The sequence below is a fragment of the Schistocerca cancellata genome, chromosome 1 (assembly GCF_023864275.1).
Source record: "Schistocerca cancellata isolate TAMUIC-IGC-003103 chromosome 1, iqSchCanc2.1, whole genome shotgun sequence".
NCBI lineage: Eukaryota > Metazoa > Arthropoda > Insecta > Orthoptera > Acrididae > Schistocerca > Schistocerca cancellata.
In genome coordinates this window covers 374,055,434-374,068,386 of record NC_064626.1, presented here as the reverse complement: position 1 = coordinate 374,068,386, position 12,953 = coordinate 374,055,434, and the positions used below count along the sequence as shown (strand labels likewise).

General features: G+C 43.2%; 1 non-coding gene across 1 annotated transcript; it reads right to left on the bottom strand.

Moving 5' to 3' along the window:
* Positions 1-11,255: 11,255 nt before the first annotated feature.
* Trnap-ugg (transfer RNA proline (anticodon UGG)) lies at positions 11,256-11,329 on the bottom strand. The gene has a single exon. It is a non-coding gene; the product is annotated as a tRNA-Pro (tRNA).
* Positions 11,330-12,953: the final 1,624 nt, after the last annotated feature.

Here is a 12,953-nt window from a genome sequence, read left to right as displayed (position 1 = left end):
GTTTTCTTTCTCCTGATAACGACATCCTCTCGAGTAGTCCCCGCCCGGAGATCCGAATGGGGGATTATTTTACCTCCGGAATGTTTTACCCAAGACGACGCCATCATCATTTAACCATACAGTAAAGCTGCATGCCCTCGGGAAAAATTACGGCTGTAGTTTGCCCTTGCTTTCAGCCGTTCGCAGTACCAGCACAGCAAGGTCGTTTTGGTTAGTGTTACAAGGCCAGATCAATCATCCAGACTGTTGCCCCTGCAACTACTGAAAAGGCTGCTGCCCCTCTTCAGGAAGCACATGTTTGTCTGGCCTCTCAACAGATACCCCTCCGTTGTGGTTGCACCTACGGTACGGCTATCTGTATCGCTGAGGCACGCAAGCCTCCCCACCAATGGCAAGGTCCATGGTTCATGGGGGTAGTGGATAGAAAACGTTTTAAGTCCCGTGTATAGGCTTCAGCAGCCATAGGTGGATGGTTTGCACTCATTGCACAATGGCTTTTCAGGAATGGTATCTATTCACTAGAATGACGTCAGACGAATTAAATACAAATTAAAGCCTATATCCAAACATTAGTGCCTTTTTTACCTAAAAATAGAACATACTTCCAGGCCAAGAAATTGTCTACTTAGCTTGCCATGCACGTCTCATCGAGGGAAAACGAGTAATCGAAATTAGATTCCTTGACATATTTACTTCAGGAACGTGGCTTGTTCATGAAAGTGTACCTGCAAAGAGGATTGTCGATAATCTTCTTAGGTAAACGGAGACGATTGTCTTATGAGACGAAAACTCCTACCATATTCCTGCGTTGATGATAGCTGATGCTGAGACTCGAAATCGAACAGTTGAATCAGCTATAACAGTAAGAATCCACGAATAATGGTTTCCAGGAACGTACTACTGTTTCTATTGCACCATTAGGCCAGCAAGACGATTTCCTTTTTCGTCTAGCGATATGTCGACATCTATGTCACTGAGACGTGAGAGCTATTTCAAATACAGACAGCTTAGGGAACTAATGAGTCCATGGTCTTGCTGAAGAAACAAACCCTCACCTCGCTAAATTAACCGAGGAGAAACTCTGTGGAAGCCAGATGAAGCTCTACGTGAATTCAAACTAGGCTCTTTCCGAGTAGAATAAGAATTGAGATCCTCTCCTCCCTCCCCACCTCAATTAACCTCATCACCCTCTCCTAAAACACCTATTAGTGTGCGAACATTTTTTGACTTTGACTTTATTTTTTCAAACTCAGTTCACATGGAGGGTATTATAACTGGAGTGGACTTCTCAGTTAGCAAGTCATAAAGGGGCCCTTACACGTTCAATAATATTGTCAAACCATCAATATATTGACCGTCTGAGGACTCATATTAATGTATTGCCAATACTAGAAATATGGAAAAGCAATATTGATGGCCTTCAAGATATTCTCAGTATTGTCAACACATCCTGAACTGCATGTGTGCGGTCAACTATTGACGGTTTGACAATATACTCCATTCAGATGTTGACAGCTTCACATATCAGCCACATGGCATTATGTGCACTGCTTGTTTTCAATTCTTCTTTTTTCATATCGCACCTCACATTCAAATTTTTAAGTAGTCTTTTAACATAAAACAATTGTAATAGAACTATGCGAGGGTATTACTCTGTTTACCGCTTTAGGATGATCAACGGAGAATTCTCTATGAGACTGCTTGCTTTAGGATATGCTTACTGTAGGATAGTGTAGGTTGATGAATTACATAGCATGAATCAACGACAGACCCATTCGTCACTCAGTGCTATTCAAAGACGTACAGTACAATACGATGGGGCAGAACCGGTACAATATTTCCTGGTCTCTGAATTGGAAGAGGAGGTCCTATTCCATGACCTGCGAGGTCACCTGATCTGAATCCTCTCGATTATTTCCTTTGGGGATGTCCTAGCCCGCATCTCGTGGTCGTGCGGTAGCGTTCTCGCTTCCCACGCCCGGGTTCCCGGGTTCGATTCCCGGCGGGGTCAGGGATTTTCTCTGCCTCGTGATGGCTGGGTGTTGTGTGATGTCCTTAGGTTAGTTAGGTTTAAGTAGTTCTAAGTTCTAGGGGACTGATGACCATAGATGTTAAGTCCCATAGTGCTCAGAGCCATTTTTGAACCTTTGGGGATGTCCAAAGTAACTTTTGCATGAGACCCCAGTGGATACGGAGATAGAATTATCTGCCAGAATTGTAGCTGCCTGTGATGTGATTCGAAACACACCAAGGATATGTCATGGTGTGTCAGGACATTGTTTGCCCATGTCACGCGTGCAGTGAGGTTGATGGCCGTCAGTTTCAGCAAGTTTCGTAAGATACAGTACAAATGGTACGTTCATTGTGTCAGCGATGGTGTTTGCAGTTGACTGTAACTAATCTAAATAAAATAGTACACAATAACATGATTTTATTCCTATCATCTCCTTGAGCTGGCTTTTCCGACCCCAGGTTCCATACATCAAATTGTTTAGTGGAGCATTCTTTATGTCCTGCCGCGCGGGATTAGCCGAGCGGTCTTAGGCGCTGCAGTCATGGACTGTCCGGCTGGTTCCGGCGGAGGTTCGAGTCCTCCCTCGGGCATGGGTGTGTGTGTTCGTCCTTAGGATAATTTAGGTTAAGTAATGTGTAAGCTTAGGGACTGATGACCTTAGCTGTTAAGTCCCATAAGATTTCACACACATTGGAACATTCGAATTCTTTATGTCCTGTTAAATTTTTGCACGCTCTTACGGAAACATCTTGTGTATTCCTGAAAACAACGGTCGCTTGAAATCTTCACACCATTTTTAGTCAGATATATAATGGAGTTTTCAATCATCACCCAGTCTGAGATTTCAAATAATGTCATCTAATCAAATACTTGATATTTATTAAAAGAAATAGCTCATTTCTCAACTAATCGAATGCTGTGGTATAGAAAGTGTAAGTAGGCTGTTTATGTTTTCTTATTGGCAACGTTACGTAGCGCTCTGTGTGCTAGTTTGCATTGTTGTCTGCCATTGTAGTGTTGCGCAGCGGCAGCTGGATGTGAACAGCGCATAGCGTTGGGCAGTTGGAGGTGAGCCGCCAGCAGTGGTGGATGTGGGGAGAGAGATGGCGGAGTTTTGTAATTTGTCATGAACTGCTATATCTATATATATATATATATATATATATATATATATATATATATATATATATATATGATGATATTAAGGTAAATACAGTGTTTGTTCTCTATTAAAATCTTTCATTTGCTAACTATCCCTATCAGTAGTTAGTGCCTTCTGTAGTTTGAATCTTTTATTTAGCTGGCAATAGTGGCGCTCGCTGTATTGCAGTAGTTCGAGTAAAGGAGATTTTTGTGAGGTAAGTGATTTGTGAAAGGTATAGTTTAATGTTTGTCAGGGCCATTCTTTTGTAGGGATTTTTGATAGATTGCGTTGCGCTAAAAATATTGTGTGTCAGTTTAAGCACAGTCTTGTATAAATATTTCTAAGGGGACGTTACAAAAGACATTGCCTCTTCCTCAAATGTCGAAGTCAAATTAATTATTTCTTAGTTAGGATTCTCATTCTTTAATTTGTTAAAATTCGTCTTGGTTTGCAGGACATTAAAACTGGCAGTCTTCCTTTCATTCAGACATCTTTGAGTGTCGATTAATATATTTCTTATTTCAATTAGCGAGACTTTTATTATTCTCCAAGCTTTTTATTTTTATTTTTGCAAACAGAGCCAAGTCTGACTGCAGAAACATGGAGTAAATTTCACTGATCGGACTACTGAAAAAAATCTGAAATTATTTTAGGTGGCCTGCCTTCGCCGTCAAAAAGTTGTTTTAATGGAATCCAAAGCTGAAGAATTCTCTCAATTGCGAGCATTAACGATAGCTATCTTCTTTTTGATTAAGATAGAAGAGTCTGATGATTGACATCAAAGTATAAGCAGAACGCTTTCAGTTTCTCTGTCCTTACCGTGTATATTGATAAATAATAAAATATTTTCATGACGATTGTTTCAATGTCGACAGTTAAGACAGCAGCGCTTGATGTAGTATTGTGGAGAGTACGGGCAGGGCATTAAATTCCTACTACATTTTTTCCTAGTTGTTCTTTAATTTGGTGAAACACATACTGCAGGCCGCGTCGATGAAGCCCTCCGAAGTTGGTACAGCTGTATCCATAAAAAGCGATTAATAAATCGAATGGAATTTGCGGTTGTCTTAAAGTGTCTGGACAAAACATTGCAATTGTCTCCGATGTTTCGTTATTTAGCCAATCAAACGTCAACAGCTTTTGCTGGATACCATCAGTTTCAGTAAAGTATTGAACAACTAAAGGAAATATCTTTACGGCCTTGTGGTTCAATGCATCGGTGCCTGTGCCGTGAAATGAAACTTCCTGCGGTTGTTTTATGCATTCCAAAAAAATGGTTCAAATGGCTCTGAGCACTATGGGACTCAACATCTTAGGTCATAAGTCCCCTAGAACTTAGAACTACTTAAACCTAACTAACCTAAGGACACCACACACACCCATGCCCGAGGCAGGATTCGAACCTGCGACCGTAGCAGTCCCGCGGTTCCGGACTGCAGCGCCAGAACCGCTAGACCACCGCGGCCGGCTTATGCATTCCGACACGGAGTGTAGTGCGAGAATATTTTGAACACTCGCTGTGGATTTGGTCCTGGCTGTAGACAGCTTTGCGGCGACTTAGGACTCAGCATACATAACGGCATTAACTTTTACGATACAGTCAACAGAACTGAAGGATTGACGATGCTTGGCAAATTCATAAGCTGTTGTTAGTTCTGCAGCAGCAACGAGTAATTCTTCCTGGGTATACTCTTTAATCGTGAATGTAGAAATAAGCTTTGATGTCGATGCTACCGCGAATCTATTTGTATAATTCTTCGCAGAAACGTGATGCCCAAATTTGCCTCACCTCCCTGAGTTACTGACATGAAACAGCTACAAATTTCTCGTAGCCCTTCCTGATCTGTATGTCCTTTCTCGAGAAAAATCATCCTAAAAGTGACGCTTTCCATCTTTAGGCATTTTCATAACCTATGGTAGGATAAGTTTATTAGACGGTAAACAGTCGACAATAACGCTTCAGTCATCAAAAAATGGTTCAAATGGCTCTGAGCACTATGGGACTCAACTTCTAAGGTCATCAGTCCCCTAGAACTTAGAACTACTTAAACCTAACTAACCTAAGGACATCACACACATCCATGCCCAAGGCAGGATTCGAAGCTGCGACCGTAGCGGTCGCGCGATTCCACACTGTAGCGCCTAGAACCGCTCGGCCACTCCGGCCGGCGCTTCAGTCATCGAAGAACACGCCCTATATATCCGCAGTAAACATTACTAATTTACACTCGTTGTTCGTATTACGTTACGAAAGAACCGTCTTTTCACATTGCTATTCAAATGGGAACTGCCTGATTCCTTAGTGGGGTGCTGCTTAAAAAGTCCCAGCCCCACCCTACTGGAAAGTATTTTTATCGAATAATGGCGCGAGATCTAGGAAGCGTTTGCATTGTCGATACAAGATATGAAACATGCAACGCCATCTGTGAGGCAACCTTGTGAACATAAACTTGCTGCATAAATAAAACTGACTGAGGTTGCATTTTACATTTGTGCGCTAACAGATGGCGTTACTTCAGTACTTCCGCCAAGCTCGTAAGAGTATTTTGCAAAACTGGGACAAAATTAGGTCTTGTCGGGATGTCGCGGCAAGAAGCTCCATAACGGTGACAGTCCCGATATATCGGGACGGATGCCAACCCTACCAATAGATTTACATATTTTATGCAGGGATGTTATCGTCTTGCTATAGACGTCTGGCAGAGTGGCGGAGAGTGGGGGGAGGAGGGGCCACTTTCACCTCCTGGAGTTTGTGTACAAAATTTTTTATTCATTACAGAATTCTCGCTATTGTCTAGCAACGATCGTCTTTGATTCTACTAAACTGCATACCGGACACTCCCGAGTGCGATTTGAAACACTTTCGACTTTTGCAGCCACTACGTATCTTGGATATTTTGGGTCGTGAAGCTGTTTACGGGTAATTATACAGACGCCTTGCAGCAGAGCGGCTGTTTTGGCGCTGCCCTGCATTCAACGTGGATGCGTACCGTTGCATAACTGTCCCGAAATAACGCAGTCAACCCTTTCTCAGGCACTTCCCTATAATGCCCTTGTCGAACTGCAAAAAGTGACGGACGCAATTCACGATTGTGCGGTTTCCCAGTACAGTTTAAACAAGGCAGTCGTATTCGTGCCTGTCATCCATTCCCATTATCCTTAAGAGAAAAAACGAAGACTTGAAAATAATATAATATATCCAGTAACTTTATATGTGGCCAAACAAAGTGTTGTAGATGACATTTAAGTTGGATAAGTCTTTTTTAAAAAATGATTCTCTGTTTCTCCACTACGAGGAGAATCTTCTGTTGGCTTCTTTTGTTGACATCCAACAGGATTTTCTCATTCGTTCAGACACGTTTATCTAGTTCATATCTTTAATGTTTAGTTTCAGTCAAACGTTACGGTAGTAAGAGTTAATATACATTTCGTGCCTGGTTGGTGATCCTGGTTTAATGTTATGAGCATGGAATTTCAGGCCGTTGGCTCAAAAAGGTGACAATCATATTCACGTTAATAGCATAAAGACGTGTACTTTGAGTATATACTGTCGAAGTGTGGTTATTATGTAGGTGTGAAAGTAATTTACTTTAAAAGTATTAGTTGGATATAATTCATCTTAAATACAAGAAGTTTTGGGTACATTTGATCATATTTATTTCTTGTCGCGCGACAGGTTTGCAAACTTACCGAATCACTGACGTCAAAAGCGACATTTTTGGAATCTTTTCCTCTCTTCTGCGGACGCCTATGCGTATAGCTATAAAATAAAGCTAAAATCAATCTTTATTTCTGTAGAGCCAGATGGGAGGCAGAGTTTACATTTCCAAAAAACTTTTCTCCGTACGTCACCGCATCCCATTGGTTTTACTGACAGCATGATGTCACTGACCGCGGAATCCTGAGCTCGCATAGAGCTCCAATTCTATGGAGTAATAGCGTCGACATTTCTCTATGGATCGCAATAGGGGGCGCTAATGAAACAACGGGTCAGAAGAATTAGAAAGCGCAGAAATGAGTTTCATAGAAGGGCAGGATAGTACAAATTACTATAGGTGTGCAGGCGAATGAAGACTCACAGATATAAATAAAGATATTTGGCATGATTTAAGAAATATTAAAATGTAGGAAAATGGGAAGCGCGAATGACAGAAATATGAATAAAGAATTGAAAAGACGGCTGTTGAACTGCAAGGAAAAAATGCATGTGAATGAATGAAGACGTGTGAGGGCGGGACAGACTGGAAATGATTAATCCTTCATTATTGCTGCTCACGAATCGATCCTCTCCTTGTGACTAATGTTGGTCGCAAAGCTAGGTCGGAACTGAAAATCCCCTGCAAAATATTCTCAACGGCGAAGCTCCCAAAACGGAAAAGAACTCTGGGCTGTAAAATAGTCCTTCATATCAATTAGCGCACGTCATGAAAGATTATGAAAAGAAAATATTATTACCTATATTGGGTGTGTCATATGGATATTTAATGAACGAGAAACTAGAAGTCTTTTTTTTTTTTTTTTTAAAAAGCGACAGCTAATGGTGGCGAACAAATGGAGACGGATAGTACAAAGGACAGTTAAATGAAAACGAGACAGATTGGAAATGGTAAGTAAACTGTTTATTAATATAATTTCTTAGACTTTCCCGGCGATTTGTCTTCATCTTGTAGAATCGTGCCGGCCGCGGTGGTCTAGCGGTTCTGGCGCTGCAGTCCGGAACCGCGGGACTGCTACGGTCGCAGGTTCGAATCCTGCCTCGGGCATGGGTGTGTGTGGTGTCCTTAGGTTAGTTAGGTTTAAGTAGTTCTAAGTTCTAGGGGACTTATGACCTAAGATGTTGAGTCCCATAGTGCTCAGAGCCATTTTTGTAGAATCGTGTGTATTGCCGGTGGTCTGCGTCCTCTGAACCCGATATTTCAACATCGTACGCGGATCACCGGCAGTGCACTCGATTCTACACGATGACAAACTGTTTTTTATTTCGTAAGTGATCGCCGTAACTGTAAATATATTTATCCCACGGTGAGACAAGACAGAGTCTCCACTGAAAAATTTTTGTTGTTGCCCATGGAACCATGACTGAACCCAGGCGTCCGCCTCTTCGTCCGAAGCAAACCAACGGCCACAAATGTCTTTCTTCAGGGCTACAAGAATATGGAAATCGCAGCGGGAGAGATCGAGACTGTATGGAAGATAGTTGCAGTGTACGAGAAACAACCTTGGCAACAAAATGCCCGCCCACATGTCGCAGCTGGGAAGCCCCTACACATCCCTCACATGGTCCCGATCTCTCCCCGTGCGATTCCCGTATTTTCGGAACTCTGAGGACACATTCGTGATCGTCGATCTGATTCGGACAAAGGGCAACAGCAAACATTTCTCCATGCAGGCACTGCCCGTCTTGCCTCACAGTGGGATAAATGTATTGACAGTTATAGCAATTAGTTTTGAAGTAATATACAGTTAACATACTGTTTTTCCATCTGTCTCGTTTTCATATAAGTGCCGCTTATACAGGATGACAGTTATTGAACTATATATAAAAAAACGTAAATTTGTTACAAACTACGGCGTGCACACACTTTATTCAACATGTAAATGTTGCTACAGATAGTAGGATTTAGGTTATGACATGTTCGACATGCCTGTCATCATTGTCATTGGTGTGGCGCAGACGAATAGCGAAATTCTGCATGACCCGCTGATGTGTCGGTACATCGATACTGTATATGACCTCCTGAATGGTTGTTTTCAGCTCAGCAGCGGTTTTGTGGTTATTGCTGTACACCTTGTATTTAATATAGCCTCACAGAAAAGATGTCGCATGTATTCAGATTCGGGGAATATGGCGACCAATCGAGATCCTGCCAGTGGCCTCTGGGTATCCCAGAGCTTGAATGCGGTCCCCAAAGTGCTCCTCCAGGATCTCAAACACTCTCCTGCTTCGATGGGGTCGAATTCCGTCTTGCATTAACCACATGTTATCGAAATCAAGGTCACTTAGGATGTTGTTGTTGTGTGGTCTTCAGTCCTGAGACTGGTTTGATGCAGCTCTCTATGCTACTCTATCCTGTGCAAGCTTCTTCATCTCCCAGTACCTACTGCAATCTACATCCTTCTGAATCTGTTTAGTGTATTCATCTCTTGGCCTCCCTCTACGATTTTTACCCTCCACGCTGCCCTCCAATGCTAAATTTGTGATCCATTGGTGCCACAGAACATGTCCTACCAACCGGTCCCTTCTACTTGTCAAGTTGTGCCACAAACTCCTCTTCACCCCAATTCTGTTCAACACATCCTCGTTAGTTATGTGATCTACCCATCTAATCTTCAGCATTCTTCTGTAGCACCACATTTCGAAAGCTTCTATTCTCTTCTTGTCCAAACTATTTATCGTCCATGTTTCACTTCCATACATGGCTACACTCCATACAAATACTTTCAGAAACGACTTCTTGACACTTAAACCTATACTCAATGTTAACAAATTTCTCTTCTTCAGAAACGCTTTCCTTGCCATTGCTAGTCTACATTTTATATCCTCTCTACTTCGACCATCATCAGTTATTTTTCTCCCCAAATAGCAAACCTCCTTTACTACTTTAAGTGCCTCACTTCCTAATTTAATTTCCTCAGCATCACCCGACTTAATTCGTCTACATTCCATTATCCTCGTTTTGCTTTTGTTGATGTTCAACTTATATCTTCCTTTCAAGACACTGTCCATTCCGTTCAACTGCTCTTCCAAGTCCTTTGCTGTCTCTGACAGAATTACAATGTCATTGGCGAACCTCAAAGTTTTTATTGCTTCTCCATGGATTTTAATACCTACTCCGAATTTGGATAATGTGTATGAAACCATCTTCCAAAACCTTCACGTACCGTTCTGTCACGTGTGTGTGCGTGTATTTCTAAGGGACCAAACTGTTGACGTCATCGGTCCCTAGACTTACATACTACTTAAACGTATGCTAAGAACAACGCAAACATCCGTGGCCGAGGGAGGACTCGAAACTCCCGCGGGAGGGGCCGTGCAATCCGTGACATAGCGCCTTAAACCCTGCGGCCAGTCCGCACGGTTACCCGTCGGTAGTCACCTTCCTATCAAGGAATATCTCAGTGATTATTTTGTGACTGGGCATTGCACACTTCACAGTCACCCGTTGAGAGTGAAGAGACTTCTCGATCGCGATATACGTGTTATCAGACTCACAAATGCGCCAATTTTGCTTATTGACGAACATATCGAAATGAAAGTGGGCTTCGACGCTAAACCAAACCACACAGCGCTTACCAATTCCCATCATGCACCGCGGCCACCGTCCTACCGCAAACTGTTCAGAAGCTATGACGATTTTATTTCATATAGTTCAATAATTGCCACCCTGCATGATACCACTAGTAAGAACACAGCAGTTTATTCTCGTACAGTTTCTGGTAACACTGACTTACCGCTCTATGGAAATATCGCATTGACGACACAAGCACCAAACGAGCTGCTTAAACCAGGCTGTTTCTGCGCTGACAGACAGTTGAGGGTTCTGCTTCAAGTCGCGCGCATGTCACATGCGCGGAAAGAAATTTCCTGGAAAAGTTTCAGCAGTATCAGAGGTGTCCCCTTGGTGCACGGCAGTCTGGCAGACCTGGATACGTCGACTCACAGAAACCGACAGCCGATTCCGGGAATACCAGTCAGTGCTACGAGCAGCTGAATCGAAAGAGCCTCGTCCTGTCCCTATCTCTCACCTTATCTTATCGCGCTCGGGGTGTTAACTCCTGTGTGATTCACGATTTATGAAGTGAGACGGATTTCACTAAATCCTACTGCTTGCCCTCGCTGTTGGAAAAGGTTATTTCAAATTTAGATCCAGTTTACGCTCTCAACAAAATTTTACTAATTGGATGCATTAAGTGACTCTCTGAAAAATTACATTTTTCATTTTCAATGAAGTATGGCAAAACACGGCGAAGTGACACGTTTACATGTTATATCCAGAGAACTGTTAGAATATAGCAAAGAAGACGCGAACAGAATGAGATTTTCACTCTGCAGCGGAATGTGCGCTGATATGAAACTTCCTGGCAGATTAAAACTGTGTGCTGGACCGAGACTCGAACTCGGGACCTTTGCCTTCCAAGGGCAAGTGCTCTACCAACTGAGCTACCCAAGAACGACTCACGCCCCGTCCTCACAGCTTTACTTCTGCCAGTACCTCGTCTCCTACCTTCCAAACTTTACAGAAGCTCTCCTGCGAGCCTTGCAGAACTAGCACTCCTGAAAGAAAGGATATTGCGGAGACATGGTTTAGCCACAGCCTTGGGGATGTTTCCGGAATGAGGTTCGCAGGAGAGCTTCTGTAAAGTTTGGAAGGTAGAAGACGAGGTACTGGCAGAAGTAAAGCTGCGAGGACGGGGCGTGAGTCGTGCTTGGGTAGCTCAGTTGATAGAGCACTTGCCCGCGAAAGGCAAAGGTCCCGAGTTCGAGTCTCGGTCCGGCACACAGTTTTATTCTGCCAGGAAGTTTCATATCAGCGCACACTCCGCTGCAGAGTGAAAAATCTCATTCTGGAAACATCCCCCAGGCTATGGCTAAGCCATGTCTCCGCAGTATCCTTTCTTTCAGGAGTGCTAGTTCGCAAGAGAAATGGCTCTGAGCACTATGGGACTCAACTTCTCAGGTCATCAGTCCCCTAGAACTTAGAACTACTTAAACCTGACTAACCTAAGGACATCACACACATCCATATCCGAGGCAGGATTCGAACCTGCGACCGTAGCGGTCGCGCAGTTCCAGACTGTAGCGCCTAGAACCGCTTGGCCACTTCGGCCGGCTCGCAAGAGAGCTTCTGTAAAGTTTGGAAGGTAGGAGACGAGGTACTGGCAGAAGTAAAGCTGTGAAGACGGGGCGTGAGTCGTGCTTGGGTAGCTCAGCTGGTAGAGCACTAGCCCGCGAAAGGCAAACGTCCCGAGTTCCAGTCTCGATCCGGCACACAGTTTTAATCTGTCAGGAAGTTTCAAGACGCGTACAGTTTGTAAGTTTATCTTTTATATTAGTGCGCCACGGCGATTAAATATTTGTTATAGGCGTTTCGCTTCTTCTTTTTAGCATCCGTTGTAGTAGTTTTATTCACCCGCAGATCATTTTTACAAGGATACTGAACATGTCGTGGTGTTACAGTGCAAGTTGAAAAAGTATAGTTTAACAAGAATGAGTGTGTTAGTCGGCCGCATCCTTTATTGTAGCAATCATCGCAGCATTTGTCTTAAGTAATTTAGGGAAAGCACCCTAAACCTAAATCAGGCTGGTCGGATACAGGCAGTCCGTTTGAAACAGGGCATCATTCGGCTTTATGGCGCGAGTGTGATACACATACAGAGTGTTCGGAAATTCCCGTTACGAACTTCTAGGACTTGTAGGGGGGAGTGAGTACACAATATTTTGAACAGGAACCCCTGTCCGGGAACGTACCGTTTCAGTTAAGATGTGTAACGCGTCCAAGTTTGCCGAGAGAAAGAAAAAAGTTTCAGAGTTGCTGGTCCTAGTATACACTAGAGTAGACAGGACTACTACTTGTGCGGTCGTAGCCAAAGTTTAGATTAGGAAAGTACTGTAGAGACAGAGGGAGATATTCTGACAGTAATTCTTCCCGCTGCACTAGATATTGAAGAGCCACCAGGTGGGATGGAGAGTGTGTACCAGAAAGCGTTTCGTATGCACCGTCTCTGTAACAACGTTGGTGGTCGCCACATGGAACAGCTGTTGTAATGCATCGCTACTGCTCTGTACGTACAATA